This window comes from Brienomyrus brachyistius, chromosome 7 (genome assembly GCF_023856365.1).
Source record: "Brienomyrus brachyistius isolate T26 chromosome 7, BBRACH_0.4, whole genome shotgun sequence".
NCBI classification, from domain to species: Eukaryota; Metazoa; Chordata; class Actinopteri; order Osteoglossiformes; family Mormyridae; genus Brienomyrus; species Brienomyrus brachyistius.
In genome coordinates, this window is record NC_064539.1 from 3,398,004 (window position 1) to 3,425,912 (window position 27,909).

Genomic DNA, 27,909 nt, shown 5'->3' on the forward strand with positions numbered 1-27,909 from the left:
TCACTCGCCATCCAGACTTGTTAGAATCTTATATACCTGGATCATGCCCCCACTTAGTCTCCTTTGCTCGAGGCTGAACAGATTCAGCTCAACTAACCTGTCCTCATAAGACATTCCTCTAAGACCGGGAATCATTCTCGTAGCCCTACGTTGCACCTTTTCCAAGGCAGCAATGTCCTTCTTAAGGTATGGTGACCAAAGCTGCACACAATATTCTAGGTGGGGTCTAACCAAGGAATTATATAATTGTAGCATCACTTCCTTTGACTTAAACTCCACACAGCTAGAGATGTAACCCAACATTTTATTTGCCTTTTTTATTGCTTCCTCACACTGGCAAGAGTGGGACATGGAAGCATCAACATACACACCGAGATCTTTCTCATAATCAGCTACCTTTATTTCAGTGGAACCCATAAAATATCTGTACTTTATATTTCTGCTATATTTCTGGGTGTGGCAGTGTGTGAGGAGATGGAAACTCTGATAAAGTATCATAAGGCTAATAAGAACACAGAAAGGCGTAACAAGAAAAGGAGTGAGCAACTGGAGGTTCTGAGGTTATGGCAAAGGGAGAGGCCTGGAGAAAAGGGCAGAAAGTGATGAGAGAGTGATGAGTGAGAATCAGGCAGGAGTCAAAGGTGAAACAGAGCAGGAGGAGTTACGACTTCCGCTGTATCAGGGACTGTATCTGTTAGTAGAAGGGCCACCTCCAATTTTAAATTGCCACTTTCCAGTAATAGAGAGCAAGATAAATTTCAGAGGGGAAGAAACAGAAGGATGAAGAAAGTTGTTTATACGGGTACAGGGAAGTGAGCGATCTGCGGTGGCAGACTGTGAAGGAAGCACAGTGAGGGAGTGATATAATAATAGAAGGCCAGGCATGTGGGTTTAAGAAAAAAGGGAGTGATGTAAAGGTGGGGTACGGAGCAAGTGGTAGTAATGCAGAAGGGCTGATGCATCTGATGGACAGCCCTAACCCTCCATGTAGAGGATGGAGTCAGTTTCAGGAGGAGATAGAAACGGAGAGTGAGGAAGGAGTAGAGGAGGATAATGCAAGATCATAGAACAGTGGGAAGCAGGAGGGCTGTGAGACCCCCGATAGGGACACTCTGATGCTCCCCCTGGTGGTGAAAGGAGCACAGACACAGTGTGTGCCATGGGCAGAACAGTCCTGGCAGACGGGGCTGGAAAGTGGATGAAAGTATTTGAGGAGGAAACTATGGGATGGCTCTTGGTGATGGGGGACATAAAAGCGGTTCAGGCTCGTGTCCTGGGGTTAGACGGAATGGAGAGAATGCTGGCAGTGGTGACAGGGACTCCGTGACTGAGTGTGGCTGAAATGAAGGTGGAGCCCGTAAAGGAGCGGGAGAGCCCATCTGCAAGCCCAAGAAAAGCGGTGGAGCACTGAGACAGAGCAGGACCTGCAGGATTCGGTGTTCAGAGGTCTGTACCGGAGGGCACTGCAGGACACGCTCCTGAAGCCAATGAGAAGCAGGCTAAGGCAAGTGGTTGGGCTTATTACTATGCATGAGGAGCAGCTGATCCACACTATTGACTTGTACAGAGAGGAGGAGGACTCTGCTGAAGAGCATGAGAGGGAGCTGACGAAGAAATTGAGTCAGTCACCGCCAAAAACACAAGGCCACTAATTGGCCTCCGGTCCCTAATTGGAACAGAGCGAGTAGATACTATGGATGGGGGTTTCCTCAGAGGGCACCCATTTACTGACAAATTTGATGATCCTAGATCTTGGGGAGACTGGGGAACAGGCTGATTCAGCTGGTGTGCTGGAGCTGTGACCAGCCTGGGCACACCTGTCCAACCTGCATGTTCCAGAATCTTGTTTAGTAAAAGTTCAGATAGGGGCCAAAAATGTAAATATGTCTAAACTAACATCAGAGCATATCCCAATGAATTTGTTAGGCAGAGATTCTTTGTAAAATGTACGAAGGGGGAGTAGAGGTAGTCAGTGGACAGTTCACTCTTCTGCAACAAAGGTTGTTGTCCAGCAGGGATAGTATAGCTTATGCGAATTAAAAGAAGTTATTGGAAAGGTTTGGGAAATCCTAGCACAGTGGGGACCATTTATACAGGAACAATATAGCAATGTGCTAAATTGGAAATAGGATAAATACAGTTGTTAGTTGCGATGGGAGATTTCAGTGATCCTGGAGTGAGGGATGAGTGGGATCGGCTGATAGATCCGCTGCTTGGCCGAGAGAAAGATGGGATGCGCATGACGGCAGACTGGATAATATTAGGCCCTGAGGGAGTAGCCATTCAGATACGGAGGACGGGAGTAGTGGGAGAATGGTACAACACACCAGAGGAGGAGCCTCCCTTAGCAGTGGCTTTTAATCAGCCACACTGGATCTGGGAGAAATGATGGGGCAAGCAAAGCAGGTGGTTTGGGTGCCGACAGAACATGAAGGAATGCAGGCAGCGGCAGGAGAGAAGCTGGTAAGGAGTCAGTGGAGTGCAGAGAGTGTAGGAGGTTTCAGAGGTTTGTGGTTGTGGAGCATGATAGGAGTGCAGTGTGAAGGGAAATAAAGTACAGAGGAATGTTGGCAGGAGACGGAAATGCCTGAGGAGGTGTGGTTCCGCTTTGGAACCCCGCCCCTCCCATCTGTGTTCAACCTTCCCCTTCTCAGTCTCTTATTTCTGGCCAGACGCGAGATCTTCATGGTTTATGCAACGTGCAAGCGTTTTTCCCCTCCTTGTGTTTCTGTCAGAAAAACCTTTTCTGACTATTAATCTGTACATTTCAATGACTGAATTAATATTACCTAATTTATTTATCATTTACTGCAATCACTGTACGTTAAAGTATGTTTTAAATCTAGCTGTGAAATTGTTGATGCTGTTGTTGATCTGAAAGATGTTGCCGGAGCCTTAGAATATGCCTCCATACACATGAGTGAGGGGATGGATGCACTATTCTATGGAGGCCTCTGAAGAGAATTATTATCCCAATTTTATATTGAGAGAAATGGTCAATTCCTTATTAATGCAGACTGCGTTCAAAGCCCCTGTTCTGCCATTGATCTTTTTTTAAGGCAAGCTATCATGTATTAGTTTACTCTAAATTTTGATCACATGTCAAACTAAGCCACATGGCGGCCCGAGCAGCAGGCAAGGAGCTACAAGACAGAGGAGAGAATAGGATGGCCAGTGACATGTGCTGGCCAAATGGGAACAAACAAGAGAGAACAGGACAAGGCAGGGATGGATTCTGATACTAAATACGCCCAAGTGCTTAGAATGCTTTAGTGCAAGTCTTAGACAATGGAATCTTTAAAGTGTGTTGTCTCGTAATTCAAAGTGTAGTGTGGAGTTGGGGTGGAAACGCCGGGCGCTTTCCCCAACATATAATTTGGTCCTTCGAGCCAGATCCGAGGATCCCCGAAGACGTCTCCAGTACGCCGAGAGAAGCTATTTCCTAGCATGGAGTATGGCGTAAGAGGCAAGTTTATGCATGCAGACAATTGCAAATTTCAACTGATATGGGAATGCTACTTTGGGGTCAATGACATTCTGACCTCAGTAAAATTCCAGAAGATATTTTTCAGCCTGGATACTTCTCTCCCGTGTAGCAGTTCTCCGCTTAACAGCAACAAATCATTCATGATGGTACATAAATGTGATCTGCTGGTTTCAGATCTGTAAGCATAAATTACCTTTGTTGTATTCCCTGGCCTTCAGGGAATACTTATGGTTTTAGCACTGTTCCCCTGTTGCTGCAGATACTTTGGCATGCAAGCCAATAACTCATAAACCGTTCGATGAATCCTTTTCAAACTTTGTACAGATATTGGTGAGGAACTAGAACTGATTTAATTTTGAAACAGTCCCAAAATGGAAGCAGTGCCACATAGTGATAATGAAAAAAGCAGCAGTTTTGATGCTTGACCGTGTTAAGACCATAATTCAATAACCGTTTGATGGATCTTTTTCAGTCTTTGCAGAGGCATTATAGGGGGCTGGAATGGAACTGATAAAATTTTGAGACGGCTCGCCAGCAAATTGAAGTAGCGGTGATAGTAAAAAAAGAGGGCAGCTTTTACCCTTGATCCCATTAAGATGGTAACTTGAACGGTTTTTAACAGGTCTTTCAGCCATTGCAGAGGGTTTTTATGGGTGCTGCAATGAAACTGATTAAATTGCCCACTGGAGGGCGGACCCATGTAACTCTAGTGCTCAGCCGGGGTCCTATGGGTAGAGGTCGACCACGAGGCCTGACCCCAGGGCAGGACCCTGTTAACCCTAATCCAGGCAAAGTTACACAGTCCTTTCTGTTTCTCTTCACAGGGGTCTTTGCAGACATGAGCTTGTTTTGCTCAGTGGGTAACACCATGGCCCCACAATTACGGAGCTGTGAGTTCAATTCTGACCCTGACAAAAAATCTGTATAATGTTGCGAGTTTTCTGTGTACACATTCACCAAACTACTCAGCCGGCAGCCTACCACAATTATTCCATTCTTTCCGCATCCGCACACTTCCTTCTCTTTAACTCCTTTTCACTACCGCACAGGTTAATTGCCGCACGTCCCCCGCCGGCAAACATTACTCCTTTGCCTACCGTATGCAGGCTTCTCTTAACGACCCTCTGTTATCAACTCCGCTAACAGCCACAAAATCTCCTCTGGACGTAGCCCACTGGTAGCTGTGGAATCACATGCTTCCCCAAAACGTCGCGCTGTCAGAACACTGGGAGCTACACACGCCAACAAGTCCATACTGCAGGCTGCAGCGAGAACAATTTTCTACATTCAAACGTCGACGGCCTCTTCTCTCTAAAAATTCACCAGACCGCTTCTACCACCAGCGAAGAAGTTTCCATCCCTAATTCCTCTGTGATTCCCACTAACCTAAACATTAAGCTGGCATTGAAGGGTCTGAATTACCCCAGCCAACCTGCTCTTTTAAATACAGCTTTTAGCAAGTTTTGAGAGGAGGAGAAGAGCAGACCTTGCTATGCCAATAATATCGAGTCTGTGGTGAAGTGGTTTTTGCATAGAAAACAAAGCGGTGAGTTGAAGAGGAATTATATCAGTACTTTATTTAAAACTGTGTGTAAAAAGCTGTCTCTTTATTATTAACAATAAGTTGTAAAACGTGAATGGGGAGTGACAGTCTTCAAATTTGTGAGAAGATGGCGCCCTGGTGGAATAAAGGCACGAACAGCTTACAGCACCTAGAATTACCAGGCAGTATTTAGAGTAAAACGGTGTGTAAAAGCTGCCTTTATGAATGAGAGAAAAAAAAATATATATAAAATAGTAAAATGGAAGGGGAGTGGTAGATGTAAATGAATCGTGAAGTGGAGCGCCCCCTGTATAAAGTAAAAGTGAGAAAGGCTTACAGTACCTGGTATTCCCAGGCAGTCTCCCATCCAAGTACTAACCAGACCCGACCCTGTTTAGCTTCCGAGATCAGATGAGATTGGGCGTGTTCAGGGTGGTATGGCTGTAAGCGAGGGATGCTACCAAAAACAGCCCTTTTGCATTACACGGCTCTATACATGCCAGTTAGTCCCATTAGATCCTACTCCTGTTTTTTTTTTTTTTATCTGACTCACACTGCAGCCCCACCATCCAATCGGCAGCGCCGGACCCACACCAAACATTCACCAAACTACTGTTGGGAACTTTTTCAGAGACCAGGAGACGTTGGGATATCATTCAAGCAGAAGTTACTCTTTATTGAGAACTCGACGAGCGTCGCTGTAGTCATCCAAGTCTGACTAAAAAACTCAGCTCTGGAGAGTTTATTCTTTACAAGAGGGGGAGGATACAAAGAGGTGGAGACCACCTAAACAAAGCATAGTCTAGTACAGGAGTCAGCCTGCTAACGGAAGTTCCCCAGCCCTGATCTCCTCAGCATAACAGTGGCTTTCAAATGCATAGATGCTAATCTAATCAGCCTGACAGTATCACCCAAACCTTTACATTCTCATAGAGACGCATACAGGCTCTCACTCTCTCTCACTCCACCATTCAGCGTAGTTAAGATGAAGATACATTTTGCACAATATACTTACTACATCTGTATTTTTATATTCATATTGTTCCCTGAAGTTTTATCACTTCCCGATAATAGTCTGTGGTGGTAGCATGTTGACTGACTGATTTTAGAATTGATTGCAGTCTTCCTTGTGTCCACTATGTGGCAGCAGTATACAGGAAATATCTTATTCTGTCACAGCTGCTGGTGTGTGTATAAATTCACATACTCTGATAGTAAGTAATTCTGCCTCCAACTGTTTGTCAGGGATCTGGGCAGGAATGAATTACATGCCGACTGTACATACAACAGAGATGGGCTCCTGGGAGAACTTTGCCAGAAGTTGAAACACGACTTTAAGAATGACACTGATCCAGAAGTGGATAGTTTAGGTCCAGAGAGTAAAAATCCAGTTCTGGATTTTGTTTCAAACAACTAGTTGTGTAAAGTGCCACAGACACAGAGTACTCAGCTGGTTGGTTGAAACTAAATCTTGGTCTGGATTTTTACTTTCTGGACCTGAACTATCCACTGCTGCACTGACCCCCACCTTCTTCTTTTTTTTTCGCCTTTGTCCTGTCCGGCAGCTTTAGCAGAATCAAGGTCTGAATGCACTGCTGTGCCAAACATGTTTGCTTTACCATGAGGGGCTCTATAAACTCTGTATAGACTCCTCATGTTAATCGATTTCTTTATTTTATTTGATTTGATTTTATTTATTTATTTTATTTTTAACACAGACAAAATTTTGCAGTGGGTGAGCTGGCCGAAGAGGAGGGACAGATTAGGAGGGAAAAAAGAAGGAAAAAGAAAAAAGGAATAAGTGAGAAACATGTCAAGAGTGGATGAATTCAGAAATGTGAAATTATCCAGAAAAGGATGAATTCAGGAACAAACAAAATTAAAGAGTAAAGAAAGTAACACAACTATACAAGCATATAAAATCTTAGTGTGTGCTTGGATGGATGCGTGCAAGTATACGTGCATGTGTGCTCAATTGTGTAGGCGAGATGCAGGCTAGTGTGCGTGTGTTGTGTGCATGTGTTGTGTGCTTGTGTTGTGTGCGTGTGTTGTGTGCGTGTGTTGTGTGCGTGTGTTGTGTGCGTGTGTTTTCAACATGAAATGGACTAAATAGCAAGGGTGGGAGGCCGCAACCACACCCCACAAGAGCCAGAGGTCGGCGGAGACAGGCCCGGGAGGACCAGGACGTACGCAGCACCCAAAGAGCACGGAAGAGCCGGGCCCCACGTCCCAATAACAGCCATGCCTCCACTCCAGCCGGGGGAGGAGGGAGGTCCCAGACGCAGCCCCCGCAGCCAAAAGGGCATGAGGCCCAAAGAACCAGAGGTGGGTTCCCAAATGCGAGGGCGCGGCCGCTCCCATATGAGCTAAGGCCGGGGCCCCTAGGACCCCAGGCGGCCGGGGGCCGACCAGCCCCCAGTAGAGAGCCCCACCCACGCCGGAGAGGCCCGAGCCCCCCCCGGGCCACCAGCCAGTGGAAAGGGGCCAGCAACCATGCCCAGGAGACCAACCGCACCCAGGACGGAGCAGCAAGCACGGACCCAGGCCGCCAACATCCACACAGACACCCCACAAACACACCTCGCAGCCATGCACATACACCATACACACATCCCCACAACATACACAGAGACCCACACACAGAGACAAAAAGACATAGGCCCATTCACATAGCGCCCCCCCCACACCCCCGGCAGGAAGCAGTAGTAAGACCCTCCCGCTCTCCTCCCCCATGCACCTGTGTGAAAGGTAGAGTGTTGGAGGCGTGTGGTGATGTATGAGACTGTATGTATGAGACTGTATGTAGTGTAGGGGTGAGTATGACAGTTGAGAAACTAAGATGAATTTAAAATTGACGGGGGAAGCGTTGAGGAGCGCTGCTTGTGAACAGCTCTCCTCCACATCTCCTCCCCATCAAGACCCTCAATGGATATGATGTGAGTAAAATTTGGGGGCGGCAGCAGCACAGAGGCGAGTGATACCACCAGCCTCTGAGTAGTGCCCCCGCCCCTCAAGGCCCCGTGTGTATACTGGTATGTGATGACTAAAGTGCAATTAAAACAGGGGGAGGCAGAAGGCCGCGCAACAGAGTGAGTAAGGCCACGTAAATGGCCCTCCCCACCGTAGTATGCACGGCATACGCCCCCCCCCCCCCCCCCCCCAGAGGTCCTACATGTGTGCGTGGCATGTTGTGAATGAGGGGGGAGAGGGGCTAGGATTCATAAGGCCAGGGGGCAGATTATTCACCCCCTGGAAAAAGAGAGCCAGCTAACCAGCTGCCTTAGTAGGCACCCCAGCCCCCCCTGCCGAGCGGGAAGGAGTGGACCCGGGGCCTCCAGGGCACCGCCAGCACCAAAAGCCACCCCCCCCCTCCCCCACCCTCGGTGGCACCCCGGGGGAAGCACAGGCCACCCCAATGCAGGGAGGCACCCACCGAGGAGATGGCCAAGCCCCGGGCGCCACAGCCTCGGACCCCGTACCGAGGCCTGCACCAAAGAGGTCAACCGCTCCTCCCAGGGCCAGCCCCTGCCACCACCAGCACTCCAGACCCCACGCCCCATGACCACCAGTTAGCACCCGCCCAAGCTCCCCCCCACCACTCCCAGCCAGGGCAAACACCCAGACATCATAAAACGGCAGCTATCCCAAGAAGCCACTAGACGCCCATAGCTCGAGGGCCCAACCCCGCCCGAGGAGACGAGACCACAGCCGACCACCCCCCCCCCCATATAATGGAACTGGCCAGAGTGGACCAGAGAGAATCCAATTCACATAATTGTTTATTTTGGATGGGAGCAGATATTCTCTCCATACTTAAGTGGTCTAACAGTAAATTTCTATGCTGAGTAATACATAAATTATTTTTTGATTTCCTGTTCATGAAGATAGTTTTCTTTGCAATGCCTAAGGCAGTAAGGATTATGTGTGCCTTATTTTCTTTCATATCTAATTCACTTGCATCTCCTAAAATATACAGTGTGGGTGAGATTGGGATATGACAATTAAACCATACTGATAGATCTTCACATATCATCTGCCAGAACTTCTGCACCGGTGTGCAGGACCATATTGCATGCATGTACTGTAGTTCTCACAAAGTTACCTGAGCAGTGGGTACATAAGTTTGAGTATTTAAGGCCTATTTGGAACATCCTTTGTCCTGTGTAGTGTATTCAATGGAGAGTTTTGTAGTCATTTTGAAAGGGTTTAAACATATTTGATTCCAAACGTTTTGCTTGGGATCAATGGATAGATCTTGCCCCCATTTTGAGGTTGGGAGGGAAATTGAGTCATCTATTTATAGATTTATAATCCCTTTATCATGCCATACAGGAAAGTTCAATGCTTTCTGTTTTTGGCAAATATCTGGATTGTTCCTAATGGGTGTTAGATTACAGGGCTAAGTGCAGACCTGGTTATTTTTAAAAATTCCCACCAGGCTGTCAATGAGGTCTTAATACTAAGGTTTTTAAAACAGTTATAACGCTTCATGCTAGGACTTATAAAGGGTAGATCAGAGATTTTTACTTCTCCACTGATTGCTTGTTCTAAGTCCAGCCATGGACTGTCTACTGGGCTTGATTTAATCCAATTTGATATATACTGCAATCTGCTGGCTAAGATGTAGTGATAGAAATTTGGTAGTTCTAGACCACCATTACCTTTAGCTTTTTGTAAGGTTTTTAATCTTATTCGCGATGGTTTATTCTTCCATAAAAATGATGAGATGCTTGAGTCTAGTGATATAAACCAAGCAATAGAGGGTTTATTAGGGATCATTGAGAACAAGTAATTGATTTTAGGCCGGATCTTCATTTTAATGGTGGCAATTATACCCATGAGTGATATAGGTAGAGTTTTCCATCGCATGAAATCCATCCATCCATTTTCCAAACCGCTTATCCTATTGGGTCGCGGGGGGTCCGGAGCCTATCCCGGAAGCAATGGGCACGAGGCAGGGAACAACCCAGGATGGGGGGCCAGCCCATCGCAGGGCACACTCACACACCATTCATTCACACATGCACACCTATGGGCAATTAAGCGACTCCAATTAGCCACAGCATGTTTTTGGACTGTGGGGGGATCGCATGAAATCATCTTCTACCATTTTTAGTACTGGAATGTCATTCATCTGTACCAAGTCTGAGAGCCTGGTGGAAAAATGTATGCCTAAGTATCTGAGGTTACCTGACTGCAACGGAGTAGCAGTTGTGTTTTGGAAATTACAATTCAAAGGCAGAACTGTTGGTCTGCTCCAGTTGACGGAGTAGTCTGATATAGATGAGAACTTATCTATAAGTGATATTGTCTTAAGAAGAGAGGCTGGTGAGTTCCTAAGAAAAAGTAATACGTCATCTGCATAAAGGCTTATCTTATGGTCTATTTTTTCTGTTTGAATTCCTTTAATATGTAAATTTTGTCTAATCACCGCTGCTAGTGGCTGAATGAAGATAACAAAAAGCGAGGGAGAGAGCGGGCAGCCCTGCCTGGTGCCCCTCTGCAAACGGAGGCTTCGAGAAAATAGTTCATTTGTCCTAATACGTTCATTTGGAGAGCTGAATAGTGTTTTAATCCAGTTTATGAAGGATGAACCAAATCCAAATTTATGTAGAACTGCAAATAGAAATTTCCAATTTACTTTGTCAAATGCTTTCTCTGCATCTAGAGATATAACCGTGGTTTCTAAGCAGTAGTCTATAACATTCAATAGTCTACGTGTATTATTGGCTGAGTGTCTACCCTTGATAAAAACCTGTTTGGTCAGGATGTATAAGAAATGGACTAACTTTCTCTAATCTTTTGGCAAGGACTTTGGCAAATTATTTTAAGATCTACGTCTATGAGTAAGATTGGGCGGTAGCTCGATGTCAGCGTTATGTCTTTACCAGGTTTCAGAAGCAGGCTGTATATGTTTGGAGATAGCGAGTGATCATTCTGAATTTGAGTAACCATTCTGATAAAAACGGGTGTTAGCGTTGGCCAAAATACTTTGTAGAATTCTGCTGGGAAACCATCGGGACCTGGGACTTTATTATTTGGAAGATGCTGTATGGCTCAGGGTCCGGTGGCAATAGACCCGTCCGCTGACATACAGTTTGTTGACCGCGATGACAGCACGGGAGCCTCCGTCGATGAATTTTTTCCTTATAGGGAACAGGATCTTCCTTCTTTCCAGGATCTCCTTGGGAAACTGGTCGTTGATGCTAAAGTTTGTTCCTTTTAATTCCCAGCCGAGGCTTTTAACCAGTTCTTTTTGTGCTCGAATTTAGCCACTATTGGTCTGGGTCTGCGTCCGTCGGGTCTCTTCACTCCTAGGTGGTGAACTCGATGGAAGCTGATGGTTTTTACTGTGTCCTCCGGGAGTTTTAGCTGAGTTAGAATGAACTCTTTCACCGTAATAATAATAATAATAATAATACATTTTATTTGTATTGCACTTTATATTTTAGCAATTTCAAAGTGCTAAAATATGCTTTCTCCAGGATGCCTGAAATTACTAAATTGTCTCTCATGCTGCGTGTCATGCCCTGCTCGTCGGCTCCTCGTGTGTGCCACGCCCCCGGATTACCCACGTGTTCTTTCCCGATTTGTACCCAGCTGTGTCTGATTATTTTCAATCAGTCCTGTGTATTTCAGTCCGTGTCTTACCTGAGTCCTTCATCCGTCATTGATGTCAGTTGCCGTCGTATGTTTCCTGATCCCCGGTTCCCAGAATAAACCCCGTGTTTGCCCTGATTACGGCTTGTCTGCCCGTTCCCTTACTTTGCCCGCTTGCTTGTTTCTGCTCGCTCGCCTGCCTGTACGCTCACCCAGCGATCGTAGGCGTCCCGTGACACTGCGGGCCTGGAGGTCAATGATAGTTTCTTTTATTTTTTTATTTTCCTCCGAAAGGCGCTGTCATGCCCTGCTCGTCGGCTCCTCCTGTGTGCCACGCCCCCTGCTTACCCACGTGTGTTTCCCGGATTGTACCCAGCTGTGTCTGCTTATTTTCAATCAGTCCTGTGTATTTCAGTCCGTGTCTTACCCGAGTCCTTTGTCCGTCATTGATGTCAGTCGATGTTCGTGCTTTCGTCTAATAAATCCCCGTTTGCCTTGCTTACGCCTGCTCGCCTGCTTACTGCCCGCTCGCCTGCCAGCGCGTTCGCCCACTTCCCGGAGCGCCCCGTGACAGAATGACGGACCACAAAAAGAAGCGGAGAAGGAGGAAGAGGCTCCCGGAAGAGCCGATCTATCTGGGCGCCTGCTCGCTCTCCAGCCCCTGGCTCCCGTCTGAGGACGAGGAGGAGGAACCCCTCCTTCTCGCGGACTACGACCGGAGAAAACCAGTCCTTTTACCGCCCCTAGAGCAGTACAAGTATCGGCCGGAACGCCTGGACAATTGGGGGGGAATCCGGAAGGGTAGAGACGCCATCTCGCGTGTGCCCTGCATTCCGGCTAGGGCCACGCCCACCTTACCCGAACCGGACGATCCTGCCCCGTGTCCAGTGGCAGCCACCCTGGAGGCGTACACCACGCCTCTCCCAGGGAGGACGGCTGCCCTGGCGAACCAGTTTTTTACCCTCCAGGGCTTATTCCTGAGGGTAATGGATCGGCCGACAGCCCCAGGAGACCAGAGGATTGAGGCTCTGGTAACGCGTTTAAAGAGGGGCTTCGACGCGTTTACGCCCGCCTCTGGCCCGGAGGAACTGGAGATCTTAGCTGAGGATCTCCGTCAGCTGCTCCTGCTCCAGAGCGCAACGGTCCCCAAGCTGGAACAGCCGCCGCCGCCAGCGGACCCCGCTCCTGCTCGGCTGCCGCCGCCAGCGGACCCCGCTCCCGTGCGGCCGCCTCTGCCCGCGGATCCCTATCCCGTGCGGCCGCCGCTGCCTGCGCAGCCGCCTTCGCTGCCTGCGTAGCCCCCTTCACCTGCTGCAGCTCCCGGGCAGGCGCCCCCACTGCAGCAACCTGCAGCTCCCGGGCAGGCGCCCCCACTGCAGCAACCTGCAGCTCCCAGGCAGGCGCCCCCACTGCAGCAACCTGCAGCTCCAAGTCCCGACCGCGCTCCAAGTCCCGACCGCGCTCCAAGTCCCGACCGCGCTCCAGCAGCTCCTGGGCCGGCGCCCCCACAGCCTGCTGACCCTGTTCCGGTCCCTGACCGTGCCCCAGTTCCTGTCGCCCTAGTCCCCGAGGTGGTCCCGGAGGACTCCATCGTGGCTCCTCCCTCTTCGGAGGTGGAGGAGCTGGAATGGGACCCCTCGGGGATCACGCTTGTGACTCCTTGTCCCTCACCCCGGCGACGTCGACCCCGACCTGGGGTCGGCATGTCTGTGTCCCGCAAGGGGAGGGGGCACAGATGCCCGCCCGCCCTTCCCCCTGGCTTGCCCTGCCTCGCCTGTGCTGGGGCTCGGTTGGCACCCGCGGGTCCTGGCTCTCCGGGTCGGCTGTCGCCTGCGGGTCCCTCTCCGGTGCCTCGTTGCCCTGCCTCGCTCCCCCCTCCGGTGCCTGGTCTGTCGCCTGGGGGCTCCCCGACGGCGGCTCCTCGGTCGCCTGCGGGGCCCCCACCTTCGGCTCGTCGGAGGACGTCGCCGCCTGCAGCGGCTCCCCCCCTCGCCTTGCCTTCACCCTGGCCCCTTCCAGCTCCTTCGTCCCCTTCCCCGGTGCTCCCTCCTGCTCCCTCCCTGGCCCCTCCACGGGTCCCTCGCCCTGTCTCCTCAGCCCCTTCACGGTCCCCTCCGGTTCCGGCCTCCCGGCCACCTGCGGCCCCTCCGGTCGCCCCCCGTCGCCCGCTGGGGCTCCCACGGGCTCCCCTTTGTTCCCCCGCCTTCTCTCCCTTCTCTCCTGCCCTGGTCCATCCTTCGTTTGCTTCCCCTTTCTTGGTCCCGCCTGTCTCTGCTCCCCCTCGCTTTGTTCCTCCCATCTCTGGTCCTCGTCCTCCTCTGTTCCCTTCGTTCACTCCTGGTCCTTTTGTTCCTCCTGTTCCCGCTGTGTCCCCTTTCCTGGTTTGTCTTTCTGCCTTCCCTGTCCTGTGTCAGCTCCTGTCTCACGTCCTGTCGCTTGCCCTGTTTTGTGCCTCGGTCCTGTTTCCCGTCTCTCGTTGATGGTTCTGTTTTTTTTGCTCCAGGTCCCGGTTCCCGTGTCCCGTCTGTCGCCTCCTCCCTGGCGCGCCCGGTGAAGCGCGCCTTTGGGGGGGGGTTCTGTCATGCCCTGCTCGTCGGCTCCTCCTGTGTGCCACGCCCCCTGCTTACCCACGTGTGTTTCCCGGATTGTACCCAGCTGTGTCTGCTTATTTTCAATCAGTCCTGTGTATTTCAGTCCGTGTCTTACCCGAGTCCTTTGTCCGTCATTGATGTCTGTTGCCGTCCTGTATCCCCGTTTCCTGGACTTTCAAATTAAACTCCCGTTTTGCCCCGTATCCTGCCTTCCTGCTTCGTGCTTGCCTGTTTACCCGCACGATCGCCGCATACCTTCGCTGTGATCGTGACAGGCGCGTCATTCCATCTGTGAGGGATTTTACCGATTCCCCGAGGGTCGCATTCTCTGCAGCGAGTGATTCCACCTGTTGTTGGCTGTACTCCATTGACTCACGCAAAGCCTGGAACTCTTTATGGAGAATTTCCATTAGGGACAGACGCGCATCTAAGCTGGATAGTCGTATATCTATAGACTCCAAAATGTCTGTCACATCGTTGGCAGTACGAGAAGCCGTTTCTGGGGAGTCCTCGGGGCGGCTTCTCTTGGAGGACGAGTTATTTTTACAGGTGGAAGTGGTCGGCGTTTTGTCTCATTTCCGCATAGCAATTCTCTCGAAGCACTCGTCTGTAAAATTTTCTAAACTGTTCAGAATTTCACTGTGCTCCAGGATGCTAAATTTTTTTACGGATACAACTGAAATGTATTTTGATTACCTTTAAGGCTGTCTAGAGATAAGTTGGCGTGGAAAGAATCCGATTGATAACCGTTTTGCAGTCAGCTGCGCACCGCCATGTTCAATACTGCCGTGCTTCTCGTCGAGGTCTCGTGTTGTTACAGCATAGCCGCTACTCAGTTTTTCTTCGGTTTTCTTGCTGCTCTTGTCTCTCGCACCCCAGTAAAATGGCCGCCACCTCGTTTTCATTATGTATACCTTGGACAATGACGTCAACTTAATGCGACTTATCATATTTTGACTCTCGTTGCTCTAGCTTGTCAGTAGCTGACGGGAGAACAAGAGGATATCAGTTCATCAATTGAAATTTGTCAAGTTCATGACTGTAATTATGACCACAGTGCATATGGTGCAAATGATAGTGTTGTTACTTCATACCATCTGATGTGGACCCAGGCCGCATGTTAAACATGTCAAGTAAATTGGCGATGCTAATTTCTGTTAGCCTGTTAATGGCAGTTCCCATTAGGTATTAGCATAGTGCTAATTGTCAATGACGGTAATCGATCTAAAATCATTTTGGAGGCCTACGTGGTCCCACTGTTAAGCAAATAAATTCAGTGAACCAAATCTGAAACAGCACGAAGACGATAACAGTCTTAAAAATGATTAGACTAAGAGCTCTTTCATTTAAAAACAAATTGAGCTTAGGCTACTTGAAGCCTACATCTAAATGCCTGTGTTTGTGTGTTTGTGTAGGTTCCTGTGATATCCTTGCAGCCCAGCAATCACCACACAATAAATATTACTTGGCTTGTGCCGTTTATTTGCACAACTGCAAACAGGCTTAACGGCTCCTGGCTCAACTTCTTGTTCTAGCTAGCTTCCATTATTTCCCAGAACGTTAGCTCCCTCTAGAGGAATTATATGGGTATGCTTTCACATTCAGTTTACCACAGTTAGCCTACAGAAAATCTGTATTGGATCAATATTTCTGTTTAGCCTACATTTTTGTGCATTACTGTATTTAATATCTTTGACACTAATAGGCAGTGTTGCAGGAAAATAGTAGCCTATAATGGTTAATTTAGAGAATGTGTTTCTAATTACAGAAGTGAGGGAGAGCAGAATCATGTGAAGGAGGTGTACGTTTAAGGTGGAATGGACGATAAATCCTGAGTTCAGGGACTGGATAGGGCATGTGACAGATAACGTACATCGGGCATACTGCAAGATATGCAAGAAAGCTTTTGATGTAGGCAACATGGGCATTTCTGCTGTTCAAAGCCATGCCAAAGGACAGGGACACAAGAGGGTCCTCTCCTTTTGAGTAAGTCGCTGGTGTTGTGTTAGACCATAGCTACTTGCCAGCCAGCGTTGGAGCCCTAACTGAGAATGCTCTGGTGTATATCACAGGTTTTGTTGTTAGGCAGGTCGTGAAGAAGCTGAAGTGTGATGTATGCTGCAGTAGCTTGGTTAGTACAGCCGTGCCTTCACGTCTCGGTCAGAACTATCATCTGCTGACCTTGCGTAACAATGGAGGCCTGCTGATACCAAGCCATGGTACAGTAAAGGCGATTGGCTCAGCTGAGCAGTGCATCAGACAGACCTCCAACATCCAGTCTCTGTTGAACAGGGTTGTGAAAGCAGATGTAGGTTTTCAGGATATATTTAATCTTTGTGATCACATTGCTGAAACTCAAGATGGCATTGGCAACCATCACTTTTAATTTCACTTGTCTTGCTTTCACAAGTTGAGAGAAGACCATGTGGCAAAAGTACATACTCTCCAACTACAGACCAGCAGTTTGAGGAAGAAACTGTGTAAAATAGAATTGTTATAAGGATACTAAATACTAGACACAGAGCCTCTGTCTTCCCACCCCCACGTCACAGGAAAGACACAGCTTCTGTACTGACACCAGTATATATTGCAGTTCATTGGCTATAGTTCTTGACAAATATATACAAGATGCCTGTGTGTATGGACCTGCCCTGTCTATAGTTATTTTTCCAAAAAGGAGGTAAATGGATGTTCATCTTTCATATTACCGTAAATGTAAAAAAAAAATAAAGTATTTTCCTTGTCTGGAAAATGTATTGTGTACAGTTCATTGTCTATAGTTCTCTACAAGTCTATACAAATGCCCGTTGCTTTGGATAAAGGCATCTGCTAAATGCTTAAATGCAGTAACGATCCTAGCCGATGAGGTGCCCTAGGCGAGCATCAGCGCCGGCACCCCCCTCCCCCCTCCCCAGGCATAGGGAAACTATAGTGGAACTAATGTTGCGTTTGGGTTTAGGTCTGGTCAGTTTTGCTGGTAACATTTTCGTTTTGCTCAGTTATAAATGCAGCATTTGTTATGCGGCTGAGAAAATGTTTTAAGTTATAATGTCAATATTCATGGATATTGGAGTTATTGTATGAGCTGCAGTCATAAGTTAATGGCGTGAGCAAGCTGTAGCCTATTTAGGTTTGTGTTTGGTTATTTTTAGGAAAATGCCTGTGTTTTTACTGATTCATTTTTTGATGTATGTGCTTTATTTTATCTAGTTCTCACGGCATGCTCGACCGGATAGATATGTGAATAAATGCCCGTGATCAGAGATCAACTTGTGTTCGTTATTGAAGGAGGTTACAAGGGGGGGGGGGGGGGGCGGCTCATAGGAAAGTTACGTATCATCATCATCGTCATCATCATTGTCATGCCCGGCTCGTCCGCTCCTCGTGTGTGCCACGCCCCCTGCCTTCCCACGTGTATTTCCTTGATTGTACCCTGCTGTATCTGATTACTTTGATTAGTCTTGTCTGGTTTTAAGTCCTGGTCTTACCTGTTAGCATTGTCTGTCATTGATGTTAGTTGGCGTTACATGTCCCATGCTCCCTGTCTTTATTAAATCCCTGATTTACCCCGACTTCCGCCTGTCCACCTGCTTCCTGCCCGTTCGCCTCGCACGATCGCCGCCTTGTCCGCCAGCGATCGTGACAGAATGACAGACCACAAAAAGAAAGGCACCCGGAGAAGGAGGAGAGGACCGGAGGAGACGATCCGCCTGGGAGCCTGTTCGCTCTCCCGGCTATGGATCGCTTCGGAGGAGAACGAGAGGGAAGTACCCGCTCTACCTCCAGCCCGGGAGCTGACCACACACGACCCCGATCCCGTGTGGAAGTACTGGCTCTCCAGTGAGGATGAGGACGAGGAGCCCTTCCTCTACCCTTACCCGGAGCCGGAGCCGATTCTTTCACCGCCCGTTTTTCCGGACATCGCACCACCTCTCGCCGCTGTTGGGCGCCGGAGAAGGAGGAGGAGACCGGCGATTGCCTGTCCCGAGGAGCTCCCTCCGTTAGCGCCCACGGACACACAGCTCTCTCCCCCTGCAGTAACCACCCCGGAGGCGCTACCCGCGCCTCACCTAGGGAAGCCGGTGAACTGCGCCTCCCAGTTCTTTGCCCTCCAGGGGTTGTTCTGGAGGATCTGGGGGGAACTGGTCCCTCCAGTAAGTCCGGAGGTAGTGGAGCTAACGGAGCGACTCCAGAGGAGCTTTGCAGCGTTTACTCCCGCTTCCGACCCCGAGGAGCTGGAGAGTATGGCAGAGGACGTGCGGTAGCTCTTACAGCTCCAGAGGGCTGCGGACCCCGCTCCCGTGCGGCCGCCGCTGCCTGCGGACCCCGCTCCCGTGCGGCCGCCGCTGCCTGCGGACCGCGCTCCTGTGCGGCTGCCTCTACCCGCGGATCCCTATCCCGTGCGGCCGCCGCTGCCTGCGCAGCCGCCTTCGCTGCCTGCACAGCCCCCTTCGCCTGCTGCAGCTCCCGGGCCGGCGCCCCCACTGCAGCCACCTGCAGCTCCAGGGCAGGCGCCCCCACTGCAGCCACCTGCAGCTCCCGGGCAGGCGCCCCCACTGCAGCCACCTGCAGCTCCCGGGCCGGCGCCCCCACTGCAGCCACCTGCAGCTCCAAGTCCTGACCGCGCTCCAAGTCCTGACCGCGCTCCAAGTCCTGACCGCGCTCCAAGTCCTGACCGCGCTCCTGTCCCTTCTCCCCCTGTGACTGTTTCTCCCTCGCCCCGGCGAACTCGACCCCGACCTGGGGTCATGTCTGTGTCCCGTAAAGGGAGGGGACACAGACGCAGGGCTGGGGTCCCGCCCGCCCTGCCCCCTGGCTCGCCCTGCCTCGCCTGCGCTGGGGCTCGGTTGGCGCCTGCGGGTCCTGGCCCTCCGGGTCGGCTGTCGCCTGCGGGTCCCTCTCCGGTGCCTCGTCGCCCTGCCTCGCTCCCCCCTCCGGTGCCTGGTCGGTCGCCTGGGGGTTTCCCGACGGCGGCTCCTCGGTCGCCTGCGGGGCCCCTACCTGCGGCCCGTCGGAGGACGTCGCCGCCTGCAGCGGCTCCCCCCCTCGCCTTGCCTTCGCCCTGGCCCCTTCCAGCTCCCTCGTCCCCTTCCCTGGTGCTCCCTCCTGCTCCCTCCCTGGCCCCTCCGCAGGTCCCTCGCCCTGCCTCCTCGGCCCCTCCGAGGTCCCCTCCGGCTCCGGCCTCCCGGCCGCCTGCGGCCCCTCCGGCTGCCTCCCGTCGCCCGCTGGGGCTCCCACGGGCTCCCCTTTGTTCCCCCGCCTTCTTTCCCTTCTTTCCTGTCTCTGTCCCGCCTGTCTTTGTTCCTCCTCCTGCCTTTGTCCCGCCGTCCTCTGTTCCTGGTCCCTTTGTTCTGCCCCGCTCTGTTCCTGGTTTCCCGTCGTTCCCTCCCGTCACTCCCGCTCCTTTTGTTCCTCCTGTTCCCTCTGTTTCTCCCTTCCTGATTTGTCTTTCTGCCTTCCCTGTCCTGTGTCGGCTCCTGTCTCACGTTCTGTCGCTTGCCCTGTTTTGTGCCTCGGTCCTGTTTCCCGTCTCTTGTTGATGGTTCTGTTTTTTTTGCTCCAGGTCCCGGTTCCCGTGTCCCGTCTGTCGCCTCCTCCCTGGCGCGCCCGGTGAAGCGCGCCTTTGGGGGGGGGTTCTGTCATGCCCTGCTCGTCGGCTCCTCCTGTGTGCCACGCCCCCTGCCTACCCACGTGTGTTTCCCGGATTGTACCCAGCTGTGTCTGATTATTTTCAATCAGTCCTGTGTATTTCAGTCCGTGTCTTACCCGAGTCCAGTGTCCGTCATTGATGTTCATTGATGTTAGTGGCGTTACATGTCTCCTGCTCCCCGTTACCTCATTAAACCCCCGTTTTCCTGTTATCCCGCTTGCCTGCCTGCTCCTTCCACGCCCTACCGCACGATCGCCGCTTACCTCCGCGACCGGTCGTGACACAGACAGCATTAACCCGAAGGCCCCGCTGGTCAACACAGGCCTGTAAAAATAATTCCATGTCCTCTTGGACCTGAAAACCAAAGAGGAATGGCTCCTTGGATTCTATGTTGTCTCCATCCAGCACATCCCTTCTGCTGGTTTCTGTCAGAAGCATAGGAAGAAACATTATTATAACACTTTTTCAGAAGTAAAACAATGTACTGCTAAAAGTAAGGTTTAAAGTGTGCACTGACCAGGCTAAGTTCCACAGATTTGCACTTTCTTAGTCTGAATACAGGTGCATGTTCATCTCTCAGCACAGCCTCTGATTCCTTTGTCCAGTGTGCAAATACCTTCCCATAACTTATAATGGAGAAATACTGATATTAATAATGTGTCTTTAATTTCATTTTTCAGTCAAACTTAACAGATACACACACACTGACCTTCGGAGATCGAAGTTTTCCATTAGCAGCAGGCACCACCATTTCCGCAATTTCGGCATGTCTAACTATTAAAAATCAATTTAGTGTCATTTAGTGACTTCTTTGCACACATACTTTATTGCTCTCTAAAAAGAGCTACTTACTATGGTGTAATAAAAGGGAGCATCCAGCACCACATATAAAGCAGACTGTCAATTAAAAAATAAATGTGAATGTTCATGACTTATTCTCAAAAGCATCTTGACAGTCCAAAAATATCTGAATGACGAATCTTACCATCAACATGTAGATGCCACAGTCAACCTCAAAGTCTTGTCTTGGCTTGGAAACCCCTTTATTATCACAATGGCATAAAACACTCTTTAATCACATTTCATCAATATACCTGTATTAGAAAATCTCTATATAATCACACACATGATCACATACCTCCAACTCAAAGCCATTCATTTCAGACTCTCCCCTGGACTGATATTCTCTGCAAGCTTCCTGTTATTTTAAGATATAACATACAGAAATTACTGCTAGTACAAATAAAGTATTAATTGTTAACAACTGTTAACTGTTAATACTGCAGCAGCATGCTCTTTATAAACAGGCTTAAAAACACTTAGCAAAATGTGAAAGGGTCAGTCCGTGCCAAATCAACCAATGTCCAGAAAATTTCCATGCGCATCATTCCTGATTTTGATGAAAACTTGGTATTTTGATCCTTATAGAGAACACTGAAAATTCCCCAAGTTTTATTGAAAAATTCAGATGCAGTCCAAAGTGAACCAAAAACTGATTTTTGCAAGTCCATAGCTTTGAAGTGCTTCCCGTGAGCTTAATTTTAATGCCAGATTCTGAAAGAGCAGGGAAAAGTATACCAGGAGAGCAATTTTCAGCTCTCTAGCATGCTTAGAAGCGAACATATGGTCTCTTGAAAACCCTTACAAATTACATGCGTGATTCGCGAGTGCAAAAAAGGGGCGTGGCACCCAAATTTGAAAGGGCCATAACTTTGGACTGCATCAGAATTTTTCAATAAAACTTGGGGAATTTTCAGTGTTCTCTATAAGGATCGAATTTTAAATACCAAGTTTTCATCAAAATCAGGAATGATGCCCATGGAGCCCCTGGTTGATTTGGCATGGACTGACCCGAAAGTACATCCATATGCTTAGTCTTGATCAACCTCTACAGAAGTTTTGTAATTTCTGTTTCATCATATTTTAACATTTACAGCATTTAGCTGACACATTTATTCAGACTGAACTGCACTGCCCAATTATAACGACAATTTAATGACATAATTTGGTAACTATATCGGATAAACCAATTCTACTGTCAGAACTCATCTTCTAGGTATTTTAATACTATTATTTAAATATCTGATTTAACATCTGATGTATCACCTTTTAATCAAAAGGCTGCACTCCACAGTACAGGTCTGTCAAGTAAGCATGTGAATTCACTGAATAAACTGAAGACATGCTAATAAAATAGATCAGAACGTGATCTAAAATGTACTTAACCTGGAACACTGAACAGGTTCCTGCACACTAACATAAACAGAAAATTGACCTCAAGAGTGACACATATTGGTGGCCACCAAATCATGTCCTTTTCTTAGCACATCATGAGTCGAGAAAGAACATTTCTTTTATACCTGGCTTCATCACCTAAGAGACAGTTACTCAAGGTGTTAAGCAATGCCATTGCAATAACAGTCAGTCAATGATTCACAGTAGTTGCCCATGGCTTAAAATGCGTAAAGCTGTACCAAGATGTAACTGACACAATTACAATAAAATCTTAAAATCCTAACATCCTCAGACTTTTGGGCTTTTATTCGGTTAAGTGTATTGTATGGTATTGATGTGCTCCTACATACACAAAGCTAAAAATGCCCAGGAGTCCATAGTGGGAACACAATAATGTCCTTCCTCTCTGCATCATTCTGAAATGGAGATCAATATTTTACATGAAGTACTCTTACACTAGTTCTAAATAATAATCACCCAGGAAAATTTGTACTTACAGGAAGGGATTGAAGTGGCTCACAGTTGTAGGGAGGAAGCCAAGTTCGGGTGACAATGTACCTTGTCCCGGCATGGTAGTGTGCACCGCCGTATAATTTTGTCTGTAAGCAAATGAATGAAACTGAATGAAATTATATTTAAGCAATTTATTCCATACTGATAGCATGCATATGAAAAAGGTCTAAGTAAAATATTAAAAGCCTCTAAAATAAAATGAAAACCTGAGACAAACCACAAAGATTAACAAACGATATTTATTAAAAACAATGCTTATTACTATCTACTTGTCATGCTGGTGAAATTATTAAAAGAATTTGTTATAAAGATTATCGAAAATATGTAGTAAAAATCAACAAACTCACTGCGCATGAAATCGGATGCAACATACCTTGAAAAAGCAAAGCCGCTTTTAAACGGGGATCCATGTTTACAATTTGGTTTATAAAACAACGTTCCTTTTAATGTAATGGCAACTGTAATATCAGAAAACACAATACAAAGTGTAAGGATTACTGCGCCTATGGCTTCTAACTAAATACACGTACCTGTCAGATGGTTAATAAGATAATAAGACTTTGCAGAAAAACGAGCAAAAATACATTTTTTTAAAAGTAAACATTAAACGTTTTCATGGAAAGCCAGCTCTATATGACAACAAGTGCTAAAACAGCTCGTCAAGCAACATAACGTTAGACTCAAATATTGTGTGCACACGAGATTATTTTTATATGTTTGTCGCTTCGCTTAACTTACTTCAGATTCGAAGACTTAGTCCAGACTCTCTCTTGGTACAAATACAGTGTAGATGGCGTGTTTCCTGTGGAGCTCCATTTTACGGCGTAAAGATTAGCCCCACTTTACGTTCTTAAAGATCACGTGTTTCCTGTGGAGCTGACATATTTCCTGTGGAGTTCCACTCTACAGTCTTCTGCAGCTGGACCCTCTTGAAAACATCCGAGAATTTCCCCACTCAAAGTAAGTGTAAACAAAATGGCTGGAAAACGGCATCTGCGCCGAGGGTTCCCGAGTGGTTCCGAATCGACAATCGTCGATGTGGAATGCACGGGAAATTCAAATTTCGTCATTCTTGGGCGTTTTCCATGCGATTTTTACGAAATAAAAAATGTAAAAAAATTCGGGTCGGAGGCATTTCGGCGGGTCGGGAGGGGACAAGAACCAATTTTTTTTTAAAGTGGCCTAAAGGAAGGGGGAGAACTCAGTACTAACCGGAGCTTAGCCGTGGGATAGAGCGTGCATCGCCTGGCACTTATCAGGACTCAGTGTTGGGCTCCTGCCAGGACTGAAAGGGGCTTCCCAGTCCGTGTGTGAAGGTGGGTGATGATGGCACGTCCGATTGTGAATAGCTTTGCAGCTGCTGATGCATTTTAATCATTAGAGGGACTTGTGAAGAAGGAGGTGCCGCCTATTAATGTTGCTTGCTTATGGCGTTATGAGCCCTGAGTGTGCATCGGTCACAATGCATCAGTCCGTCGTTCCACCAGCCTTTATTAACAACAGCAACTTGCTTTCGTGGGAATATACGTGTGGTTCTGCAACAACCAAATTGAACTCCCGGTAAACATCACACACCGCCAAATAACAGCAATTATCTCGTTCCGGAATGATAAATTAACAGCCTTTTATATTTAAACAATATTTAAATGAGTTAGCACAATAGCTCTGCAGCCGACTTAGCATGGGCTAACTGCACTAAGAACGCAATGTTATGCCATCCTTCATAAATAAGGTATTTAAACATACTTAAAATGCAGAACTTAAATCATAAACATAATAAAGGATTACAGTTAAGGGAGCAAACGTTAACCAAATACAAACGTACGGCTCTTGGACTGAACAAGCAGGGTGCTAAAACTCAAAACTACAGTTCCTACGCGGTCCGCAAGGTGGCACTCGCCGCCCACCACTCCCGACACCAACAGTCGTCTTCACTCTTCATGACAGGACTACTTAGCAATGCTTATGATATTTCGTAATTTTGTCTGATATTCCATAATTTTGTAATCATTAAAGGGACTACTTACTATTGCTTATAATATTTCATGATTTTGTCTCGCTTTATATTTCATACTTTTAATATTCCTGAAGAGACCAAAGCGTACCTGTTTGTTCCTCCGACAGCCCTATATCCCCCTCTCGTACTAAAACACCCAAATAACCTTTGCCAAGACCCTCACCCTTCTCTCCTCCATCTTCTGCATGGTATACAACTCTTGTTTCAGGATACAGCAGTACTCTTGCTGAGCTATGCACAAAAATTGGAAACCAGTGTGGGTTGTAAAGACAGAAGAGACATTTCCCTTTTTTCAGACTTTCTTGTGAGAGTTGCAGGGGATTTTCACTGATGGAAAGGTCATATCTGAACCCCTCATTCCCCAACAAATGTCGTCTATGATCAATATATGTATAACTGAGGCTGATGTGGTACTAAGCCTAGCTAAGCTCAAAATAAATAGATGGCATCTTGCCTACAGTTTTAAAGGAGATGAGGAACATTATTAGCCGACCTTTAACTTTATTATTCCAGAAATCCTTATCTGCTGGTGTGGTACCTTCTGATTGGAAGCATGCTAATATAACACCCATATTCAAAAAAGGGGATCGAAGTAATCCAGCAAACTATAGGCCAATCAGTTTAACTGGAAAAAATAATGGAAGCTATAATCCAAGTGAAAATGGTAAGTAACATTCTGAGGGATAACCAACATGGATTCAGGTGAGGAAGGTCCTGTTTGACTAATCTGTTTGATTTCTTTGAGGAAGCTACAAGAGAAATTGATCACAAAAAGGCCTATGATGTCATCTACTTCGCTTTCCAGGAGGTCTTTGATGTTGTCCCCCACAAATGGCTCTTGCTTAAGCTCAAAGCTGCACGGATTTTTGGAACTGTAGCAGCTTGGATCGAAAACTTTGTAACAGACAGGAAGCCGCGGGTATTTATTAGAGGCACAAGGTAAGAGTTTTAATGGGCACACAGAGAGGCATACGGGACAGAATAGTCATAATAATGCAATGACAGGACTAGTGAAACAAACTCTGACGTGGACTTAAATACACAGAACTAATGAAAACCAACTCACAACAGCTGATGACAAGGGGATTCCACACGAGGTTAACGAGGGGCCGTGGCACACACGAGGACAGGACTGGCAGGGTGTGACAGTATAGGTTGCCTTATAAAAACCACTGGAATTCAAAGTGACAGATCGCCGTAGAGTCCTGTTTATAAACCTTTGTTAATACTGAAGTGATTAGAGGTAAGGTTTACTCACAGATAACAAGTTATGTCTGAAGCTTTATTTGGTCACACAAGCAGCTTGACGGCACAAACTCGGCGCTATTTGTCTCTGAGGAAAAGGAAACTCATTAGATTTCCTGTCAAACATTTATTCAGGTAATTACACCAGGAATGCCGAAGGCAAGCAATAGTCTGATACATAATAAAAACTAGCATCTGTCGGAATGGTTTTTTCGTTTCTATTTATGTTGATTTATTTAGTTGTTGTATACTTTTGGATTAAAATGAATTAAACAAATTTGTCCGTCATTGATGTTGGATGTTACTACCGCTGATCTGTCCTGCCTGTAGCCTTCTTTCCCTTAATAAATCCCCAGTTTTCCATGTATTCCACCTGCCTGCCTTGTCTTTCCCTGCCTCCTGCCCACTTACCTGCCCGTCGCTACCCGGGATACCTGACAACTGCAGTTCCGCTGTTTTGTTTGGCACCCTAAATTATGTCCTGCAATCTGTGGAAAAATCTGAAGGCTGAGGAATGTTACGTGAGACAGGTAAAATGCAAAAACTCTCTCTGGTGTAATTCACTGCATAAAACCAATGGTCTTAAGTGTGGTGTCTTCTTCATAACACTCCCTGACTTTTGTATTCGTGACCTTGAGATAGGGTGGGCTGCTTTTCTTCCTTCATTTTACTAGTGTTCCTCCCTTTCCTCCCAGCCTTGGCTGGTGGTTCAGGCAGCATCACCTCTTTTAATGGACCACAGTTACACAGAGATGAACAACATAGAATACTTTGGATTGAGGTTTTGCAGTAAGAGGGTGCTGAAGGAAAAAGGAGTTTCAAAGACATCGGTCTGCCTGTACTGCCGATTTTGTCTCTGCCCATTTCAGATGTTCATGTAAAGTGTGAATTTACTAATGTGACATTCCTTAAATATAACCACTGAAACAGAACGGTTGTAAATTTGCTGTCCAGTTTGGTAGATGGACTGACGCAGAGGCGGAGCTATGGATAGGTCTGGGTGGTATTGACAGTTGGGCCCACCCAATTAGATTAATGAAACTGCATTCTTTATATATAAATTACTGTCTTCTAACTCTGTTCCTATACATCACTGTTGTTACTGTATCAAGTACGACAGAATGTGTGAGCTCCCTCTAGTGGTCTTCTAGGTATTTTTTCTCACTTTTTGCTATTCTTCTTTTGCTATTCTTTTGCTAGTCTTCTTTTCATACCTATAATGCGGCGATTAGCTTCATACTGGGCACCGACACACCTGGAAATGACGTAACATCGAACCAAATGCCAAAAGTAATCAGAAGTTAGCACGCTGCCCAGAATGCACAGATAACAAGCTACACTGCAAGTCGTCCAGCCACGACGTCACCCAGCCCCTCGTCTGCCGTCTAAAATACAGATAAATTACATGTGCTCCATATTTCTGCAGCTGACATTATTTTGAACTGGGCCATAAAGAACATATTCTCATAGCGATGGCTTTTAATCAGTCCATGCTGGATCTAGGAGAAATGATGCGGCGAGCAAAGCAGGTGGTTCGGGTGCCGACGGTGCATGAAGGTGTGCAGGCAGCGGCAGGAGAGAAGATGTTAAGGATTGTAAGGATTAGAGTGCAAAGGTTGTAGGTGATTTGAAGTTAGACAACAGAGATTCGTGGCTGTGGAGCATGATAGGAGTTTTGTGTGATTCAAAAGAAAGTACAGAGGAATGTTGGCAGGAAATGGAAAGAGAAGTGCCTGAGGAGGTGTGGACTGCTCATGATACAGATGTAGGCCTAGTTAATTCAGCTAGCCCACTGGAAATTTATCTTAAGCCAGGGTGCACACCACCCTGGAAAAACCAGTACCCCTTGAAACCTGAGGCCGAGGAAGGTATAAGGGAAACGATAGAGGGATCACTGGATGCAGGGGTGTTGGTGCCTACCATTAGCTGCTGCAACACCCCCCTCTTCCCTGTGCCAAAGGCAGGAGGTGAAAAGTGGAGGCTGGTACATGATTTGTGTGCAGTAAATGAGGTAGTGGAGGATCAGAC

General features: G+C 47.7%; 1 long non-coding RNA gene and 1 other non-coding gene across 3 annotated transcripts; both read right to left on the reverse strand.

Moving 5' to 3' along the window:
- Nucleotides 1-5,360: 5,360 nt before the first annotated feature.
- On the reverse strand, nt 5,361-5,479 carry LOC125746909 (5S ribosomal RNA). The gene has a single exon (XR_007399088.1). It is a non-coding gene; the product is annotated as a 5S ribosomal RNA (ribosomal RNA).
- Nucleotides 5,480-20,569: 15,090 nt separating this feature from the next.
- LOC125745816 (uncharacterized) lies at nt 20,570-23,547 on the reverse strand. Of its 2 annotated transcripts, XR_007398768.1 has the most exons (7): nt 23,358-23,547; nt 22,993-23,077; nt 22,604-22,705; nt 21,010-21,069; nt 20,857-20,912; nt 20,724-20,768; nt 20,570-20,645 (listed from the first exon to the last, which is right to left on the reverse strand). It is a non-coding gene; the product is annotated as an uncharacterized LOC125745816 (long non-coding RNA). The 2 variants fall into 2 exon arrangements; XR_007398767.1 differs by lacking the exons at nt 20,570-20,645; nt 20,724-20,768; nt 20,857-20,912; nt 21,010-21,069 and adding an exon at nt 21,322-22,522 and having other exon boundaries at nt 23,358-23,523.
- Between the last annotated feature and the right edge of the window lie 4,362 nt (nt 23,548-27,909).